This window comes from Oryctolagus cuniculus, chromosome 16 (assembly GCF_051225735.1).
Source record: "Oryctolagus cuniculus isolate XC-2025 breed Fujian yellow rabbit chromosome 16, ASM5122573v1, whole genome shotgun sequence".
Lineage (NCBI taxonomy): Eukaryota > Metazoa > Chordata > Mammalia > Lagomorpha > Leporidae > Oryctolagus > Oryctolagus cuniculus.
In genome coordinates, this window is record NC_142882.1 from 81,349,341 (window position 1) to 81,371,088 (window position 21,748).

General features: G+C 38.8%; 1 protein-coding gene across 6 annotated transcripts in view; it reads right to left on the reverse strand.

Moving 5' to 3' along the window:
• The window catches only part of CDK14 (cyclin dependent kinase 14), a 724,945-nt gene that overhangs the window by 416,240 nt on the left and 286,957 nt on the right, over positions 1–21,748 (reverse strand). The gene's annotated exons all lie outside the window — the stretch shown is intronic.

Sequence of the window (21,748 nt, forward strand, 5' to 3'; positions counted from 1 at the left end):
TTTTCTTTTGCTGAATGTCTTCATCTTCAGTCTTTAGCTGAGGTCATTCAAACCCCAAAGGCAGAAACTTGATGCTGAGCCTTCTTTTTTCTCCACACCCATTTGCTTCTTTTTTCCTATTTTTTATGAGTCTCCTAAAATTATGTTTTGTCTGTTTTGTATCATATATATCATCAAAAAGAAGTTATGAATATACTATTACAAGATTACACAAGACCTATCCAAAACAGATGGTTCCTCCAGACACATTCTAAATGTGTGTCAGCTCTAATTAAATGTAAGATTGCACCATGGATATAGCTCTTTATCCAGTCGGTTCTTTCAACTTAAAAAGAAGGGATTATGTATGTCTATCTCCTGCTGGAGTGCTCTATATTGTACCTTTACTAGGCTTAGCACTGTACTTTATTTTGTTTGTTAGCAAAAACAGGTTTTTAAAACCACACCTATTAAAAATGCAAAAGATCCAAGATCCTTATTACCATATCTCCCTATAGCAAATCAGTTCCCATCCTCTGAGGTCACCACTTACTATTGTTCATACATATTTTCACATATGTAAACTTTCATGTAAACAAGGAGATTTTTAAAAGTTCAAGGAAAATGGAATTAAAAGTCTGTGTTAGCATAAGAAAAAATGGGGGCCAAAGTTGTGGTGTAGCAGTTAAAGCCACAGTCTGAGATACAGACATCCCATATAGGCACTGGTTCAAGTCCTGAATGCTACACTGACAATCCAGCTCTCTCCTAATGGCCTGGGAAAAGCAGCCAAACATGATCCAAGTGCTTGGGCCACTGCCTCCCATGTGGGACACCCGGATGAAGTTCCTGGCTTCGACCTGGCCTACCCCTGGCCATGGTGGCCATCTGGAAAGTGAACCAGCAGATGGAAGATGTTTCTCCCTCTATGTCTCTCTCTCTCTGTTACTCTGACGTTCAAATAAAGATGCTTGAAAAAAAATACAATGAAAATACATGTACCTCTGAATGTATACAGGAAAACTTCAAAAATTTCATGAAAAATAGAATTAAAAGTCTAAGTGTAAGAAAATCAAAATGTACGTGATAATATATTGATATGCTCTTAGAATTGTATCTACAAATCATATTGACTCTGTTAAAAAACTAATTAAAAATGAAAATAAAAAAAGAAATGAAACCAAAACACTAAAAAAAAGACAATCAAAATATATGTATGGTCAGTTCATAACATACATTTTCATGAAGTTTACATGTAGATGTATTTCAACATTTTTTGCATCAAAATAAACTAATTTTTAATTCTACTTTCCACTAACTTTTTGAAGTCTGTGTGTGTGTGTGTGTGTGTGACAAATACATAACCACATATATGGAGTACATATACACACATACACAAATGTTAGTGTATAACACTGAGTACAATTTTATCTTGTCACATAATATATTTTGATGACTTCCTTTTAAGTTCATATTAAACTGTCTATTGGTTTTGAAAGGCCATGGGTAATCCTTTGTGTACATGCATTATTTAGTCCCAGTTCTCCACTGATTAGCATCCAACTTATTCCCAACTTTTTGCTACTACAAAGATCTCATGAATATTCCTGTACATGTTAATTTTCCATTAAGATATGTAAGATAATTCCTTAGAGTGGAATTGCAAAGTCAAAAGGTATGCACATTTCTAATTCTAAGTTTGATAAATAATGAAAATTATCCTACAGAAGAAGATTCCAATTCCAAACAACGGGAGTTCTCTTTCCTCCCTTCATTTCCTGTGCTGTACGTTATCAATGGTTGATTTTGCCAATATAATAGGTCAACAATGGTATCTTGTTGCAAATTAAGATGCTACCAAAAAGAACTCATTTGGCCCAGAGAATCCAATGGAAGAGTTTCAATTTTTCTAAAACTGTATTTCTCTTTTTTAAAAACTACATCTAGTTGATCTAATTTTGCTCAAACACTGCCATAACCACAAAGCCCAAAGGCTGAGGAACTGATCACAGTCCAGCCATCCAAGTGGCATTTCTCATTTAATTAACTGCTGAGACACATTACTGGTTATATGAAGTGGGAAAGGACAATTGGATGTAAGGTTCCACAGTGTGCTCCCTCCTCAAGGCTGGAAGGCACTGTATTCATCATTCCTTGTGTTTCAGCTGCAAGGGCTAGCCTGCTGCACTTTTGCTACGCAATCCCTTCTCCTGAGTGTGTTACCTTGATTTTTCCAAACGTGTTTGTGCGCTTGGTACCCAGGTGCAGTCAGGAAATTACTGTGCATGGAGTCCAGCTGGAGACTGCACCTTGTGTTCTTCACCTTGTCCTTTAGGACGAGGGGAGGCCTCTGGCAAGCCTTGGGGCTGGGATGCAGTCAGCGCTGACATCTGCATGGATCTTTTTTTCAACCCAGTTGAGCTCATCATTGGCTCCCCAAGGAGGCAGTGACTGATTCCAGGAACTGCATGTAATTTTCCCTTCATTTACAGATATTTCCCCCTCACCCATAAAACACACCTTCTCACAGAGCTTTCTGTTTCCCTTGAGAGCATTAACTCCCATGCACCGTGGACTGAGTTCTGGAATCCTGGGGCATTGTGTTTCTGAAGATTGTGTGCCTAAAACACACTCAGGCCAGTGTGTTACACTATTGCCCTGAAACACACTGGAAACAGACAAGCCTGTGAGTCTACAACTAAAGATGAACCCCAAGTAATCTCATGGCCTCTTCTGTGTTGTTTTTCTGGAGAAAAAAAAATTCTGAACAAATGTTCTATGACAACTACATCAAGGAATAACTCCCAGATTCAGGGAATTCTGATTCTGAATCCGTCCTGAATTGAACCTCCAAGTGTTAGGTTTTTTAGGTTTCTGATCATCACAACAGTTAATGACAATAGGGTTTTATATTACTACATCATAGGAAGCTAAAAATTTCCTTAAATTTTATACTATACAGTAAGCTCCAGAAGTGAAGGGTCTTTTTCTGTTTTCTTAATGAATCAATGTCCAGTAACCAGAACCTTCCTGGCATACAGCAGGTTCTCAAAAAGTCTTACTAAATAAATACTGACATCATGAATCTCTTGACATTTTCCTCACATACAGGCAAATTAGTTGAAGCATGAAAATGATTGTTATTAAACATTTCAGAAATACAAAAATTCTATAAAACTTTCAATATCTTATTTCATGTTTGGTTTAAATATTCATTTTCTTTTCTTTTTCAGATTAAAGGCACAGTTTGTTTTAAATAAAGAAAAGTGCTCATTTCCTTGAAATTCTAGAATCTGAAGAATGCTTTATTAATTAACCTTTTTGCACCCAACAGACATGCTTCAAAACACGCACCCTCCTTTAATCATCTCAGCACAGATCGCCACTCACCACCTCCCTCTTTTCCGCTTCATTGGTTCTCCACTCAGAATCACACTGATTATCAAACTGCTCTGTAACCTAAGAGTCACTGTGATTTTTCTCCTTTCTTAATTAGTTTTGCCTAAATACCCAGACACTAAGCAAGTGCTGAACCTTTCTGTTTTAAAGCCTAATATAAAATGCTAAGTCACTGGCTCCAACTTTCAGAAAAGGTAACTCTGGGAAAAAATGACATCATGAAATTTTCTAATGTTCTCTCTCTGTCATGCATATACATTCTAAGCTTTAGAGTGGTCTGAATACTTAAAATTCTAGATGACTGGCTCATTTTTTAAATTTCAGCTTTTAAAATTATCAAAAGAACATCCCCGTTATTCTGTGAAAAACAAGATGACATTGTATCTTCTAATTATCTTGTAGGTTTAAGTTATTTTATGAAGGCTCAAAACTCACATCAAACATTGATTTAAATAACTTTAAATAATTACAAAATTCAAGTTGAATCAATAAATTAGAGCTGTTTACAGGAAAATATTGAAGATTCCTCTCTAACAAGTCTTATTAATTAAATGAAAATCTAATGAATAGAAGGCAATCAGGCTTGATTGCCAGGAGTGATATTAATTCAGTTGAACAGCATGGTGGGAAAAGTGCTTTAAACTGTGTTAATATTACCAAAGAACATTCTACTGAAGATAGGGCCAAATACACCTCTATTGCTCTAAGCTCTATAGAGAGCTGTTTTATTTCTGAGCTTATTTCTTCTCTCATTCTTGCAGCAGCTGACATCCCCGGCTTGACCTTACTGTGAGGTTCACTTCAGGCCCCAGGATGAGCGGCTCAGTGCCCCAGTCTGCCCATCACACTGGACAAGCCAGCAAGTGCAGCCCAGGGGAAAGCTGCATCCTTGGCTGCATGCAGAGAAACAAGGGAACAAAGGGGGGTTGGGCGGAGCCATGCTGCAGAGGGAGTCAGCCAGTTTCTGCCAACTTCAGACACTCTGCACAATGCTGTGTGTCATAAATTTATAGATACAAAATTATCTATGAGGGTGAAGCAAGTTTTAGAAGCTTGAGTGAAGAAAATACCTATTCACTTTTTCTTAATCCATTTGTTTGCTCATTTAATGTTGTGCAGTTTCAAAAAACTATGCTCAAAGAGAATTTTCTTATGGACAAACAATTCTCAGAGGAGAGTCTACAGGTTTCTATTCCACTAGTTACCTCAAATTAATAGGATAACTGAGTATAATAAATCAAAATTGCAAATATTATCTAGGTCATCTTTGAAAATAGTGTCTATGTGCTAAAACCTAGAAGAAATTATGTCCAGAGGATATAAAGGAAATTAAAGCACTATACCTAAAAGAAATGTAATATACTCTGGGAAATTTAATATATTTTGCTTCTCCCTTCCATTATGATTTTGTCTCAAGAGAAACTGCTATGGAAAATAATATCAAATACAGGAAGATACAATGCTTTTGTCTTCTTATTGTATTGGTATAGAGGCACTAGAAGAAAATGTAGATACTCCTGAGAGAATGAAAACAACAAACTCGAATTCAGCAAAGACAACATTTTGGTCTGAATTTATAAATCTTTGGCAAAGTTATTAAAAATATTTGGGAAGTTACACGAATAGTGATTCATATATTAATTTCCTATTTAAAATTAAGTTAAAATGCTGACCATACCAAAAAAGCTAATTAAGTATTCATGGGTTTACTGTTATCATCTAAACTCAATTTTTATTCATGTGTGAACAAAATGTCATCTCACTACTATTTATCTTTGCTATTTTAGAATATCCTGAAAGTGCTATCTACTATGCTTTATTGTAGAAAATTAAATTAGCATTTCAAGGGAAACCTTCAGTAATTACACATTGTCCTAATTTTTATCAAAATAATTTACAGAAAAGTAGGTGAAGATTAATACTAGCCTCTGTTAAATTACTTTTTAAATAAAATCAAAAGATCCATAAAACATTAGTGTAATGACTGTCAGGACATAACTAAAAAATATAAAAAGTCTGAAGATTTACTGTGATGAGAAAAGGATATATTCAAACAATAATCATTACTTATGAAAATAAATGATTTCTACTAAGGCATAATTCATCATTATCAATGTTTTATCGAACATATAAGCTAATAATATTTTGAAACATGAAATTAGAATGACATATAACGTTCACAGGAGGAAAAAGAGGACTACACACATCAATAATTTTAAACCAGGCAACTCCGCACCTTTATAAAAATAAAATCTGTCAACAAGGGATTTTAGAGTGTTGTTATACTGTGCAATCAGAAGTAACCCCAGTGTTCCTTCAGCACCCCAAATACACAGATAAGGTCATCACCAGCTGGACTGTCTACTCTAATAGTCCCACTACCCGCAAAACAGTTCTTCCAAGACTTCAGGGTATCTCAAACTCTTCTATAATAACCCAAGTTATTCAGCTCTTCCTTACACTGAAACAAAAATCTGCTTCCTGTAAATTCTACTCTTTGATTCAAGGTATGTCCACAAAGACCAACCTGCGTCTTCTTCCACAAGACAGCCTTTCACTGAATGAAGCTTTAATCACTCACTCCTCATCCAACAAATATTAACTAACAGATGGTGAGTCTGTGCTTCGGGTAAGACAGAAGCAATATCAACATGTTCCTGTACTCAAAAGGAGTGGACAGTCTGGCTGAAGAGAGACACAGAACAGCTAAGGCCAAAGGACACTGCAACACAATCACAGGGAGTCAAGAGGCTTCCGTCTGTCAAATGGGAAGATCAGAGAACCTGTAAAATAACACCTTCAGTTGAAAGATACTGAACACGTGTAAATCAGTAGACTTAGGAAGATCATTTAAAAGGTAAAACCACTCACTGTTCATACTTTGAGGATGCCATGGAGCCATTTCAACTTGGAAGACTCCAAACTTGCCAATTTCAGTATCTGAGTGGTTGGAGGTACCATCTATTGAGATGTGGGAAATTAAAGAAGGGGAAATTTAAACAAAAAATGCCATGATCATGTTTGGGAAGATCTTAGTTTGGGAATAGCCAAGCCGAAACAGAAAGAAAGCACTGGTATTTACGGGCCTAGAACTCAGCACAAAGATCTAGGCCAAACGACAGGCAGAGCCAGTCTTCTGTAAGGCTAGAATAAAGAAAACACTAAAGAAAGAGGTAGAGGAGCTTCAGGATCTGCTAAACAGAGAATGATGTTTTAGATCTAGAAGACACAGGAAGAGCCTAAAGGACAGGGGAAGAGACTGTTTTTTTTTTTAGAAAGGTGGAATTAGGTGTGACAGAGGATGATCAGGGAATTTTAGGCCTTGGGCAGTATCTGGGGTAAACAATAAGATGAGGCAGAAGTGCCTACATCCTGACAGTCTCTTGGAAGCAACAAAACAGGGACTACCATTCTGGTGCCACAAAGTATAGTTACCCCTGTGTGCCCTAGCCAAGCCCTGGGGGTGGATGGGCTACCCCTTACAGTACTGCAGAAGATGAAGGTTCCCAATAACCCTGTCCGCAGATTATAATTACCTGGGGAGGTTTACAACATAACCAGACCTGGCCCTATCACTGATTTAATTGGTATGGGATGTTTTTTAAAAATCCCATGACAACTGCCCACTAATGTGCAAATGTGGTTGAGAACAACTGTGTGAAGCCGAGGCCCCCACACCAGCTTCTCATGGCCTCTCTTCCTCTGTCTGACCTTTTCAATACTCCAGTCTCCTTCTTACTATAAACACCCAAAATTTTCTAAGAATTTGGAGTATCCTCATGGACTGCATTGCAAGCTTCTCGATTACTCTCAGTTGAATCCCTCTTGGAATGTGGTTGCCAGGCTGTACTTACTGCCAGATATGGTCTCCTAAGCGCTGAGTGGACCTAATAGTGTCCTGCCTCGTTTTGGAAACTGAACGCATACCAGTTTGGACAAAGAATGTATTAAACTGTGATAGCCACAAAACATTGTAAACCACATTGCTCTTGTCAACAGCTAAAACCTGTGAGTATTCTTCATGGGCCATGCAATTATATCACCTCTAAAGTGCTCAATAATTAGTAATTTACTTCTTAAACAAGGTTCCAAGAGTTTGATTTATCCTAACACTCAACTCATTGCTCACAACTCTCTCTGCTCTAAACTCCAATCCTCTTCGTGGCAGGTACTGGTTACCCACTCCCCATGCATCCTGATCCCAGGAATGAATGACAACATGCAACAGGGCAGTACTCTCTGATACCACACTCTCAGTCCCTACCCCCTTCACCTTTGGTGGGACTTGGCTTCATTAATTACTCTCCCTCTCTCTCTGCTCCCTCCTTCTCTTTTCACTTTCACACTCCCCAATCCACTCCCTGCTCTCCACAGCCACTCTCAGCCAGGCCTTGGCCACTCTGCTCCAAACTACTACACTGATTTCTACCTCTATTGCTGGATTGTGCCCAAGAGTCTACACTAAGCACACTTTCCAGCAACTAAGATTTAGTGATGAAGTAATGAGCCAACCCCTTACCGGATTCCAAAAAAAAACAAAAAACAATAGTACCAAAACAGCACCTACTGGAGGCCCTCCCACTCAGCCCATTTTAAAGCACCACCACAAGCAATGTATTATCCAATTCCCTACAGCTCTGTCATCTACAAGAACATAATTGGGGGTATATACCGATGTTTCACAAGCAGATAGACAATATCTGCAGTCTACTAACAACAATGCGAACAGAAACAGGAATTAAGGCTATTTATGAAATTTTTTCATGAAATTATAAAAGCTATTTTGCTTCCTAACAGCTCAGAAATCTTCTGAATGACAATCTTCTTTCATAGGAAGAAGGAGGATGAGAAAATGTACAGTGGAAGGTCAGGTCACCACCCTGGGCTCTGGTTCATGGAATTCATCATCTTTCGTGAATATCTGGACAATTCAAGGCTATTAAAGATTCCCCAATGTTTTAGAGTTCTTCAAAGACAACTGAAGGTGACAGACTAAGCTGGACCCTACATTTGTTTAAAATTCTATAAAACAGATACCACAGGTCTTAAAGCAGAACTCCTCAGAGAAACACGGCACCATCCAACATCCTGATTTTTCGATCATTTAATCGCTCCTGTGTTTGCTCTGCACTTTTGTGCCTGAAGCCAACTCTCCTTGGAGCAATGATGTAAGCAAAATGGAGGGTGAATAGTTGCATTTGTTCTCTGTCACTCTGCTCCCTGAGGAGCTTCTTCTGTGAGTGAACTTCAAACCTAGGCATGTCCTTGGCTTCCAATGCTTTCCCCCTTTCTCACTTAGCTGAACTGTGGTTATCTGGTCTCATGTTCGCTTGCTCAGTTTTGAGAGACTTTTGGCATTCATTTTGATACATTAATCTCCTGCAGTTTCAAGGCAAAGCATATGTCTTGGGACTCTGAAGGGAATATCTCCTAGATAAAAGGAACTATTCCAGTAAAGCAAGAAATAGCACAAATACAGCCCTAGATGAGATTATCAACTAATAGAGGAGATAAATGGTAAGCAACTTACATGCATGATGAACAGTAAATTTCTAAAGAGAACTAAGTGATATTATCAAAGACCAGGAATGGAGGAATTGCTAACACATCAAGGAAAGGCAAAGCCCAAAGATGATGCCCCGGACACCCATGAGTGTAATGGTGGTAGTCAGTTGTGCCTACTTCTGAAATTCCTAGAGAAGGGTCACTTCTATTTGATAAGATGGAATGTCTCATATTAGACATACAAGAGGCCAGTGTCGTGACACAGGGGTTAAGTAAACAGTCACTTAATGCCTGCAACCCATATTGAGGTGCTAGTCTAGTCCTGGGACCTCCACTTTTGTTTTGCTGTTGTTGCTGTTGTTTGTTCCTTTTTTAAAGATTTATTTATTTATTTATTTCAAAGTCAGATTACAGAGAGAGAGAGAGAGACAGAGATCTTCCATTCAGTGGTTCACTCCCAGGTGGCCACAACAACCAGGGCCGGGCCAAGTCAAAGCCAGGAATCAGGAACTTCTTCCAAGTTGCTTCTCTCACATGGGTAGTATGACAGGAAGCGGAGCAGTGGGGCACAAACCAGCACCCATATGGGATCCTGGCATTGCAGACAGCGGCTTTACCTGCTAAACACAAAGCTGGCTCTACCTCCACTTTTGATCCAGCTTCCATCTAATGTGTCTGGGAAGGCAGCAGGACACGGCTCAAGTACTCGGCACCCCTGCCAGCCAGGTGGGAGACCTATATGGAGTTCTAGGCTCCTGGCCTCAGACGGGCCCAGCCCTGGATGTTGCAGGTATTTGGGAAGGAAACCAACAGATGGAAGATCACTTAATCTCTCATACTTTTCCTCTCATTTGCTCTCTGCCATTCAAGTAGACAAAAATAAGTAAAAAAAATTTTAAAAACTAAAATGAAGTTCATTAGATGGAGTTTCTAAAGACTGATTTCTTGCATACATAGTATTATTTGAAACATATTGTATAAATTACTTCTTTGAGTTTCCACATAAACAAACAATTCCCATATGTACCCAGAAAAACTGCTGTGGCCCAGGAGTGCAGTGGAGGATGGCCCAAGTACTTGGGCCCTGCACCTGCATGGGAGACCAGGAGGAAGCACCTGGCTCCTGGCTTCGGATTGGTACAGCACGCCGGCCGTAGCGGCCATTTGCGGGATAAACCAACGGAAAAGGAAGACCTTTCTCTGTGTCTCTATCTCTCTCTCTGTCTAACTCTGCCTGTCAAAAAAAAAAAAAAAAAAAAAAAAACACCTGAAAACTAAGAACGAAGAGATGATATAAAGGTGAGCAAACAGCAACCAACCAAAAGAAGTTGGGGGCTGGGAGGGTGGGAAAGATGCTGCAGTTGGGTTTCTTTTTTCTGTTTTGTTTCTCCCCAGTCCCTATCAAGCACACTTGTCTGGAGAAACACATTACTAAGGTCTTTGAAAAGGCTGCATTTTACATTTCTACAGAAATCAAATTCTCTCCTTCTGAGGTCAAGTTGCCACTTCAACTAGATTTTTATCCTCAGTAGCTTATTTTTTTTCCTGAGAAAATATTTCAAAAAAGCAGAAAAGAAATGGACATACTTCTTGAAGATATGATCATTTTCCCTCAATCTTGTAGAACATATTATTTTCTGAGTAATCTTCACATACTATATCTTATACTGTATCTAAAATTCAAAGTCCAATCTATTCATTCGTAATTTTCTTTTTTAAGGAGCCTAATAATAGTCTCACACTCACAATGAGCCATTACCTGAGCCAGAAGGAAAGAAGGGCATGAAATCTGATGCTCAACTGTATAGCATGTCAAGCTTCCCACTCCAGAGGTATGTCTGAGTAACTTCTGTAGCAGAGCAATAAATGTTCCCCTTTTTCTAGTAGACACATAATGTCTAGCATCTTAAGAACCAAGTCAGGTTGCAACCCTCAGAGGGAAAAAAAGAAAAAGCATTTCCGGGTACACCCAATATCAGCACATCACTGATTCACCACAAGGCTCTCAGAGTCCCCAAATACTCATTGTCAAGGAGTGCTGTTAGCCATAGAGAGTTTGCATTTATTATTCAAAAATAACTGCACAAAATTAACTGGAGCTGGGAACAGCAGTATAAAACAATTAAAGTAGCCCTGGAGAGTCATCAAGGCAGGGGTATTCAGAGTTCAGAGTATCTGCTACCCATTCTGATAAAGACCAACAACAACAACACACACACACACACACACACACACACACTTATGTTACAACCAGGATACCAAGCTAGTATTTGATGGCTATTTTTTTCTTTTTTTGGTTTCCCTAAAAAGACCCATGGAGAACCAATGAAGAAAATTTCACAGTAGACTGGTGAAAAGGCTAGAAGACTTAAACTAAAGCAAGAGGATTATGAGTGATTTTATTGTCTCTAGTAAAAATGTATCACTTTCATAATTATAGGGAAATGTCATTGTTAAATGTATTTTAAATGAAACTTAAAAAAAAAAAGATCAAGCAAAGACAAATTTATTTATTTTAACACAAGGCTTTAATGATAAAAAGGATTAGAGAACAAGGCCATATGGCATCATGAATTACCTAAGTCTCAAAAACTATTCTCCTAAAAATAGGTGCGCCACTTAAAATGGATTGTTTTTGACATGCAGGGTGTCAAAGTAAAAAATGATTCAATTAAATATAAGGCTGGAAATAAGCCCACCTACGCATGTTGAAGATCAGGGTATATATTAATTCATACATTACCAAAGAGCTGATCAGATAAAGAAAGGCCTTTATAAAAACTGTAATTGGCATAACGGAGATCTATCTAGCATTACTTCTAAAGCTTCATAATGGAGTCAGAGTACAAATTATGCTGATTTGGAATGAAGTGGCTTTCTTTAGTCAATAAGTTTAAAATTAATATAGCAATCTTTTTGTCAAAAATGGCATTGATGTTCAAATACCTATGATGTGACAGGCCTTGGGCTGAGGACTTCATCTAATTCTCATTACACCTTTGTGTGACAGATAACATTATCCTTACTTTATAAAGAAAGGGAGGCACATGGTGGCTAAACAATTTGTTCTAAATCACCAACCAGAAATGTCGCTTTCACAATTTATTTCTGGGAAGTCTCACTTTATAAACTGTGGGACAGTAATGAGTAAAGCATGAACCACAGCAGAAAGGTGATCAATATTTTTATACTGCTCTTTCATTCATAAAAAGCACTCTGGCTACACCAATATTCTTAATACATTCATGATCAAGTTAATTAATCTGAATGTAGTGTCACTATTCTCAGTGGCCTCTAATAATTCTTTTTTTTTTTTTTTTTACACAGGCAGAGTTAGACAGTGAGAGAGAGAGAGAGAGAAAGGTCTTCCTTCCATTGGTTCATCCCCCAGATGGCTGCTACGGCTGGCGCACTGCGCCGATCCAAAGCCAGGAGCCAGGTGCCTCTTCCTGGTCTCCCATGCGAGTGCAGGGCCCAAGCACTTGGGCCATCCTCCACTGCACTCCCGGGCTACAGCAGAGAGCTGGACTGGAAGAGGGGCAACCGCGACAGAATCCAGTGCCCCAACCTGGACTAGAACCTGGAGTGCTGGCGCCATAGGCAGAGGATTAGCCTAGTGAGCCGCGGCGCCGGCCCTCTAATAATTCTTTACAAACCTTGAATTAAGTCAATGTAATTGGGAATGACGTCAGCAAGTCTTATCCTAATTAGAACATTTTATGACAGAAGAGCTGGCAAATATGGAAAAATTTTACATCAATAATAACCCCATTATTCGGAGGAAATTCTTCAGAAACATGTGCATCTATCTTCTAGGATTTTTCCCCATGTGTGGTTCCTCCCTCCCTGCCACAATGACATCTTACAGAACTTTTATATTTGGTCATTGTGTGTGAGTGTGATTTAATTATGCGTTTACTGGATGGACGGAAATAAGAACTCAGGAAGCCTCAAGTTCCAACTGGCTCACATTTCTCTTCTAAAGAAAATGGTGCCAGCACTTCTTTCTGCCATGAAGTCTCATTATTGCTGGAGGAGGACTAGCTTGGAAAACAGCGGACAGGCCTGGTAACCACACAGGGGCAGGTTCTCGGAACACAGTGCCTGACATGGACCAACCATGATCCTATCTGGTGAAATTGCTCCGTATCAGTGATGGCAAAAAGCTAATCCAATAGTCCAGGATGAATATGTAGATTTTTTTAAAGATTTTATTTATTTATTTGAGAAATATAGTCACAGAGAAAGAGAGAAAGAGAGAGAGACAGAGACAGAGACAGAGAGAAAGGTCTTCCATCCACTGGTTCACTCCCCAAGTGGCCACAATGGCCAGAGCTTGGCTGATCCAAAGACAGGAGCCAGGAGCTTCTTCTGGGTCTCCCACATGGGAAAAGGAAAGGTAAGCCACACACATATGGAGGGATCTATCACAAAGGCTCAGAAGTGGAGAAGCAAAGCACACTCAAACAAGGAAGGCAGTAAAGACAAGACTTAAGAGGAATCTGGATGCTGGTTCTATTAGAAAATTGGTCCCATAAAGTAATTCAATATTTAACCTTGCAGGACACCAACAATCTTACTACTACCTTATAGGGGGTGTTGATTTGCAAGCCGATGAATAACAACCAGTTAAGTAAAAAGTAACACATCAACATAATGTACAACTGAAGAAGTTAAATATATATTTTAATCCTGATCAATAAAGGTAAATAATGAGGTTATAAATCTATTAAATATACTTCATGATATGAGAACTGATTAAAACAGACTATAACATGAATATATTTATAAATATAAATAAAACATACCAAAAAAGTTTTAAAAAATCTCCAAAACTTCAATGCTATAGTTATATATACTTACTAAAAAGTATCCGGCAGCAGAATATTCATGTAATGATACAGAAATCTGAATGTGCCATTTGTTAAATCCATCTAAGCCACCTTTAGTGCTTTCTAAGCAATCACAAATGTCTTCATTGCCATCAAACAGGGTACCAGCATCCTTTTCTACAGAGCAATCTGCTTTACCAGGTGTAGCTCTACAAAGTCAGTAAAACTGACATGGTTTTAAACAAAAACCAATTCAGTAATGCTAAGCCTCAGCTACCAGATCTAGCTCCTAATAAGAAATCTAATTTCCTTTCATGTGAAATGACACAATGTAGACATTCGGAGGGGTGTCAGTGTTCCATCCCTTCTTCTACTAAATGCTTTCATGCAGCATAGCTTCAGTAAACACTCGATGAGTGAGTGAGTGCAGTCAACTATCTCAAATGAGGACTGAAACAGTAAATAAACACAGAGCTCAGGTTGCAGAAGCTCCCTCTGTTCACAGAACAATTCATGAAACTAAAAAAACCTCAGTTTTCCTTCATGTTTCTCCTTTGCATATCAATGCTTGCAGTCACTAACAGAAAAAGCAATCCAGTAATTTTCACATGGGTTGAAAATGAGTAAAGTTCTTGGCTTTAAGGGAAATATAAACTCAAATGCAATTAAATATTTGTTCAGTTTTCACGAAAACAGGCAAGAAATTCAGTTTCCATGATGCTTCTGCAACTGAAGCAGGTGGGAAGTCATCAGGAGTCATCCCAAGGACCTCTTCCACAGCAGCAAATAGATGCACAAATCTTTGTACACAAAATAAATGGGAATCTAGTTGGCTTAATATGAGTCGACTTCAGAAAGTTCACAGAAAAAAATCAAAGACAAGTTTAACTTGGTTGCAAAAAAGTTTGAAATCCATGCATCTTTCCATTCAGTCACTGTTTATACCCCTGCCTATTTTCCTGCTGGACTATATTTTTACTGTTTATTTGTTGAATTATTTATTGAGTGAACCATTAAGCCATTGACTATAATGTAAATTAAAAATTTATCTCCCAAAATAAATTAAATATGCTTTTTTCATAATATGCATTTTCATAAAACTAATCCTCTCTGCTTATGGTAGATAAGCAATCCAGTGTCTTGTTATATACAAAACTTAGGATTACTGTCCTTTTTTGGCTTTTAAATTCATAAATCTTTAAAGAAAATATGTCAGTTATTTTCTTCTTTTAATCATGATTTTGATCTTAAAAATCTATATCACTGATTAGTCAACCAGACTCACAGATTTTGAATTTAAGAAAGAGAAAGAAGGTGACTACTATTGTGTAAGGTGAACAACCAAGCAGTATGCCATACAAACTCACTAATTTTGAATGACAAAAGAGGAAGTATGACTGGATTAGCTAGGATATTTGGGAAAGTCTATTCATTTCAGATAGATGAAGTAGATCCAACTTTGAAATACAGCAAGAAACTGACAGAAGAGACACTGAGACACCCAAGTGTTCAGTGAAGCTATGCTACCGACTAGTCAGGTGTATAAACCTAGGCCCATCATTTCACCTTTGCTTCCTCCAAATTTCAAGTCTCAGCTACCTCTCTAAGTTTTCTTTTGTATACATACACACACACACACACACACCCCATATACAATCAAATACAGTTTTTCAAAAGAAGAAAAACATGAGGCCAGTGCTGCGGCTCCACCTGCGGTGCCAGCACACCGGGTTCTAGTCCCTGTTGGGGCGCCGGATTCTGTCGCGGTTGCTCCTCTTCCAGTCCAGCTCTCTGCTGTGGCCCGGGAAGGCAGTAAAGGATGGCCCAAGTGCTTGGGCCCTGCACCCACATGGGAGACCAGGGAGAGGCACCTGGCTCCTGGGCTTTGGATCGGCACAGCGCACCGGCTGCAGCGGCCATTTGGGGGGTGAACCAATAGAAGGAAGACCTTTCTCTCTCTCTCTAACTGTCTAACTCTGCCTGTCCAAAAAAAAGAAGAAGAAGAAGGAAAAAAAATGCCTCTATGGGCTAATATTTAAGTCACTACTAACATCATCTCTAAATAGAAATATGGCCTTACTGGTTTCATAAATAGAATTTGTGAACATCATCATCATCCACACAATCATATTTATTAGACAAAATAACCTTAAATGCAGTGTTTATCTCCAGGTCTTAATAATTAAACAAATCCCACCCTTCTTCCCACTCCCTTGCTAATTTTTTATTTGAAAGGCAGAGACAGAGCCTGAAATAGATTTCCACCCACTGGTTTACTCCACAAATACCCAATACAAAGCCTGTGGCCAGAAACTCAATGCACCGCTCCCACGAGGGCGTCACCAACGCAAGCACTTGAGCAATTCCCAGAATATACATTAGTAGGAAGCTGGAATTGGAAGCCAAGATGGGACTCGAACCTAGATACTTCAATATAGGACGCAAGTGTCCCAAGTGGCACCTTAATTGCTACACCAAATGCCCACCTCAGCCACGTCTTTTTATTTATTTACTTATTTTTTATTTAACAGGCAGAGTTAGACAGTGAGAGAGAGAGACAGAGAGAAAGGTCTTCTTTCCGTTGGTTCACCCCCAAATGGCCGCTACAGCCAGCGCGCCGTGCCGATCCGAAGCCAGGAGCCAGGAGCTTTGTCCTGGTCTCCCATGCAGGTGCTGAGCCCAAGCACTTGGGCCACCCTCCACTGCACTCCCGGAACACAGCAGAGAGCTGGAATGGAAGAGGAGCAACCGGGACTAGAATCCGGCACCCATATGGGATGCCGGCGCCGCAGGCAGAGGATTAACCAAGTGAGCCATGGCACTGGCCAGCCATGTTTTAACAGAGGGGTTAATGGTAAATCAGCTCAGGTCACATAAATTATCACAAAAACAATTAACAATTTTAGGAAGCCTTATCTGGCAGTTTGTGTAAATACATGTAAACATTATAAATAGACTTTATTACACACAAACAACCAAGGAAGTGACTAAAAGTGAGAACAAAGATGATGGAAATCTGGCAAGAGTTTGAAAGGACACAACATGTACATAGGATCATTCTCTGCTATTAATTCAATTTTGAATATTTGGCTGCGTTCACTCCAAGAGCCTGGGACATACTTTGGATGGAAGCTGAGTTTCTGATTTACTCAAAACCGTATTTGAAAGACATTTACTTTCTGAAGGTGTAGTCTTTATTACAATAGTCTTTATTTAAGTGATCTGTTATTTGGGAGAAGTATAAAAACTGTAAAGGTGCTCATGGGTCAGGAGCCATGTTTGCCATATCCTTGGTATGGCAATGAAGGCAAAGGTAGTAAGAGAAATGGGTGCCATCAAATATCGGGCCGAGATCTACATGAGAAGGCGACAACAGATCGGAAAATCTTGTCCAAACCAAATCATTCCAAAAGGAGGGAAAGGGGTACATTGAGTGCTCTATTTCATGCAAGGACCTACTCTATGGAATACACAGATCACTTGGGTGAAGGAAGGGGAGGAAATAGCCATGATGTTACCTGTAACGGTGGAAAACATGAATGATAAGTCGCTGAAGCCAAATAACAGTGGTACAGAGGGAAGACAGGAAAACCATGCAAGAAACTGGCTTGTGCTCTAGACTGAAAACAGCGAAAGGTAGGGTAAGCACAGGTACTAAGAAGGCAGATTTCAAAAGTGTCCCCTCCCAAAAGGATAAAAATTAAATACTCAGTTTCTGAAGTTGGACTGACAGGGCCTGAATTCTGGCTCTGCCACTTACCTGTGTAGTTGCAGGCAAACTACTTGGATCTGTTTCTTCATCTATTCGATGGGGAAATTATCTTATGTTAAACCTTTTATGGGATTGTTAGAAGATATAAATAAGTAACCTCTGATATTCACTGAACATGTACGCTATGTGAAGTAATGTTGTAAACACTCTAAATGTACTTGCTCATATCCATATGAAATCAATTCTGTTGTTAACCTATTTTTATAGGTGAGAAAATGGAGCTTACGGTGATCACCATATGAGCTTTATTTCATGACTCCAAATTACAAAAGGAAAGAGAGTATCAAGAGACAAGTTTCACAAAAATAGACAGCTTCTTTTTAAAAAAAAATCACAATTAGCATTAATGAAGAGGTCAAGAAGAGACAGCAGTGCACAACACAAGACATTCAGCAGTGTATCTGAATTTTAAGAGAACATGAAAAGAGAGAAGAGATATTTAAGAGGTATCACTTTCTTATAGGTCTAAACCCTAAATGATTTGAAACTGACACTAGAAAGAGCTATTTCAGATGTCCCTATACACACATATTATCAGAACAAGGAAGGAGAAGACCAAGTATCTGGGACATATGGAATAAAGGCTCAAGTGACATAGAAAACAAAGCTCCTCAAATATCCTCATCAAAAATACATTTCAGGATGTCTGCCTCTGAGCGGTGCCTCGCTGTGGCATGCTCCCGAAGCTCAGAAGGCTCCATGGAGCTGCTGGGAGAGTGCATGAGGCAGCCTCGGCGGTGGCTCCTGCCCTGTGACGTGCCCACTGATGCTGAGCCCTTCCAGGGCCTGCACTGAGGTGTGACCCAGACAGGGGTGCCAGTAATCCAACCCCTCAGCCTCTGGTGCAGCAGGAAACACAGCACCAGGCGGAGGGGCAGAGGCTGCTTCAAGGCAAATCCTCGGACAGTGACGATGAAGATGCAGAAGATAAAAGTACATTGATAATGATCTGATTCAGATGGGTCATCTGCAAAACGGCCAAAACTGCCATCCTAAGAAAACAAAATGCTTTAAAGTTCTCCATGATACTTTAAAAAAAGTTATCAAACACTGACATTTAAAGAAGACTTGTGCTCTAATTTGGAGAAACATTTCTTTTGTTCTGCTGGGAGTTTTGTCAAAGAGAGAACTGTTTCTTCTGTTTCTAGCAAAGAAAGACGTAACAAATGTTTAGAAATGAAGTTGTTTTCTTGCTTAAAAAAAAATTGGAGCCACAGAAATAAAATGGAATAAAATGTATAAAATCCCTTAAGTTGGCAAATCATTTTTATCACTGTTTTCTTTTCATGAAATAACTACTGAATTGAATTGTGTGATGTCTGCATCTGTTAGCTTCTACTTCTACTAGAAAAGGGTGCATGTCAGAGTTCATAAGCAATAACATTTCAAAGAACTGACCTGAGCAAGTGGCAAAAAGTGGCCATGAAATGTCTGAAGGCCAGCTCTTTCTAAGTAGAAGCAAAATAGGGGAACAGAAATACCGAGGAGAAAGGAGAGTCCTGGAAAGAGAGGTCTGCACCCATCATACAGACACACAGTGATGACACCACTAGGGGATGTGCATTCTGCTTCGGATCTTCCTTGTACGTGGAGAAACCAGATGGCTGTGCTTTCACTCTGTGATAAGGTTGCACAGAAGTACAAATGTCACACCTTTTGTAAATAAACCATGTTCACTGTAACTTGGATATTTCCTGTCTTCTGTAACCATACTTTGATTTTACCTAACAAAGGACTATTGAATCCTTTTTAAAAATATATGATTAAAATAGTAAAGATACATATATATATATATATATATACACACACACACAGATACACATCAAGTGCTTCCTTAATCATTCTGTTCTCCCTTTTTACTGACCCCTGTGTCATACTCTATATATACTCTCAGTTCTTTCCCATTTAGTCTAAAACTAAAACAAAACAACTCTTCTCATCTTTCTTGTTCTTTCCTTACCTTGTCGCACTCTTCAAAAGAGAACATTTTATTTACCCTCCATTTTTTTTCATTTCTCCTTCTTTCTTCAACACAAAGTAACTAGGTCTGCATCCTCCCTTAAGTCCCGAAAAATCTTCCTAATTTCAAAATGAAATGGATTATTTTCAAGACTCATCTGATTTGTGTTTCTGGATGTATGACATCTTCATCCACATTGTTCTGAAACTCTCTTCCTGCCCTATTCTTGCTACTTCTCCTTTTCTTTGCTTTTTCATTTTGTCCAACTCTAAATATGGCTGATCAGTTATTTCACCCCCTTTATTCCACTCAGAGATGAGACACATTCTATTTTTATTAATATTCCTCTATACTTTATGTTGGGCATAGTCCCAGCTGCCCATAATTCCCCAGAGCTTTAGCACTGAAAACTTTCCCAAGTAAAATGAGACTTTAAAAAAAAAAGAAAGAAAAAAGGAAAAAAGAAAAAAAGTCACCGTTTAACCCAGTTCATCACTTTCTCATTAGGAATTCAGCTTCCTTTGGGATCCCCAGTAGACCTTGTTTGTAACATTACTTATTTGGTTTCTCAGTATCTCCACTTCCCTCTTCTTTCTCCTAAGAGGTTTGATCACACACACAATGGAAGTCTTTGGTTCCTCATCTGCTTCCTTGGGGGCTTGTCTGTCTATCAGAACCTGTGCTGGCTGCTAAGCTGCTTTGGAATTCACTCTGTTGTCTCACTCACCAAGCCAATTAGGAACAACTTCTATCTTATTCTCTGTTGGGTTACAACAGGTCTTTCAACTATTAACCAAAGTGCCTGATGTTTACAATTTTCCCTCAGCTCAGACAATGCCTGCAGATCTGTAGGATCATTGATTTAAATCCCAAAAACAGCGATAGTTAAAAACACAGCAATCCCAAAGAGACCATTCTGAACTAGAGACAGAATTATCTTTTGACTTTTCAAAGAACTTGTTTATATGGGGAAATGGATGTCTATTTCCTCGGAACTCCAAAGGAATAGAGAATATATTTGCTCAGGAAGCAACCAGTAAGCATGAAAAGTATCTCATGCCTGGGATCTTTAAAACAATTTCCTTTATTTTTAATGTCCTGAGATTTTTCTGAGCACAGACATTTTGCTGGATCAAAGCCAGTGAGCTTCTATCATTCCCATTTCAGAACTCTACAATGAGGCCACAAACAAGAACCTGAGGTTGAACTTCTCTGAAAATATAAGCATATTAAGGAAAAGAATCAAAGCAAGAACCACTGCTTTTTCCAAAGCTCTCTCTTTTCTTTTCTAATTTATTTGTTTAAAAGGGAGAGGAAGACAGACACACACACACACTGGCGGGGGGGGTAGGGGGGGCAGATGCCTTGGAGTGAGATCTTCACTCCCCAAATGTCTGCAACAACCAGGTCTGGGAGGGGCCAGGTCAGAGTCAGGAAGCTGGAGCTCGATCCAGGTCTCCTGTACATCACTGGCAGGGACCCAAGCACTTGAGCCATCTTCTGCTGCTTTTCCCTGGCACATTAGCAGAGAGCTGCATCGGAAGCAGAGCAGCTAGTACCCTAACAGGCACTCTAACACAGAAGGGCAGAGTAGTGAACAGCAACCCCAAAGCTCCCCCTGCCTTTTTTATCCTATATTTCTCAAAATTGTCCTAACAACAACGCTGTCTGCCATACAATCTTTCACTGGACTGCTGTAAAACTAATCTTCAAAAATTTCATAAAAAATGCATATTCTGAAACATCTGTGAATGAATTTCAAAAACTTGCACCAAAAAAAAATCATTTAATTTCATTTTCCCACAAACTTTTTGATGTATCCTCATATACTTTTGTATGACTTACTGATAAATACATTGTTAACATTGGACTGAAACTCACTGATTTTAGCTTTGAGTTCTTTTTTTTTTAACCTCATTTGCTGTTTATTATCTGTCTTTATAATTCTGTTTACCATCATTTGCATAAATGAATAGCTAAGTTGTATAGTGTATCTTTTTGGTTTTTTTTAAACTTTTATTATTTAATGAATATAAATTTCCAAAAGCTTTGAGTTCTAACACTGATTCTACCTTAACCCCAACTTACTCATTAATTCTGGTTTCAGACTTTCAGTATTTCAGCTATCTTGAATTATTTTGAGCTTATCATTTATATTATGAGTAGTAAGGGTATGATTGGGTCATTTGGATTTTGGACTAATCAGTTGCTACTTCACAAAAATCATGAAGTCTAATCTTCCTGTCTTGGTGACCAAGCACATATCTGTAGATAAAGTTCATTGACTTGCCCTGGAACTTT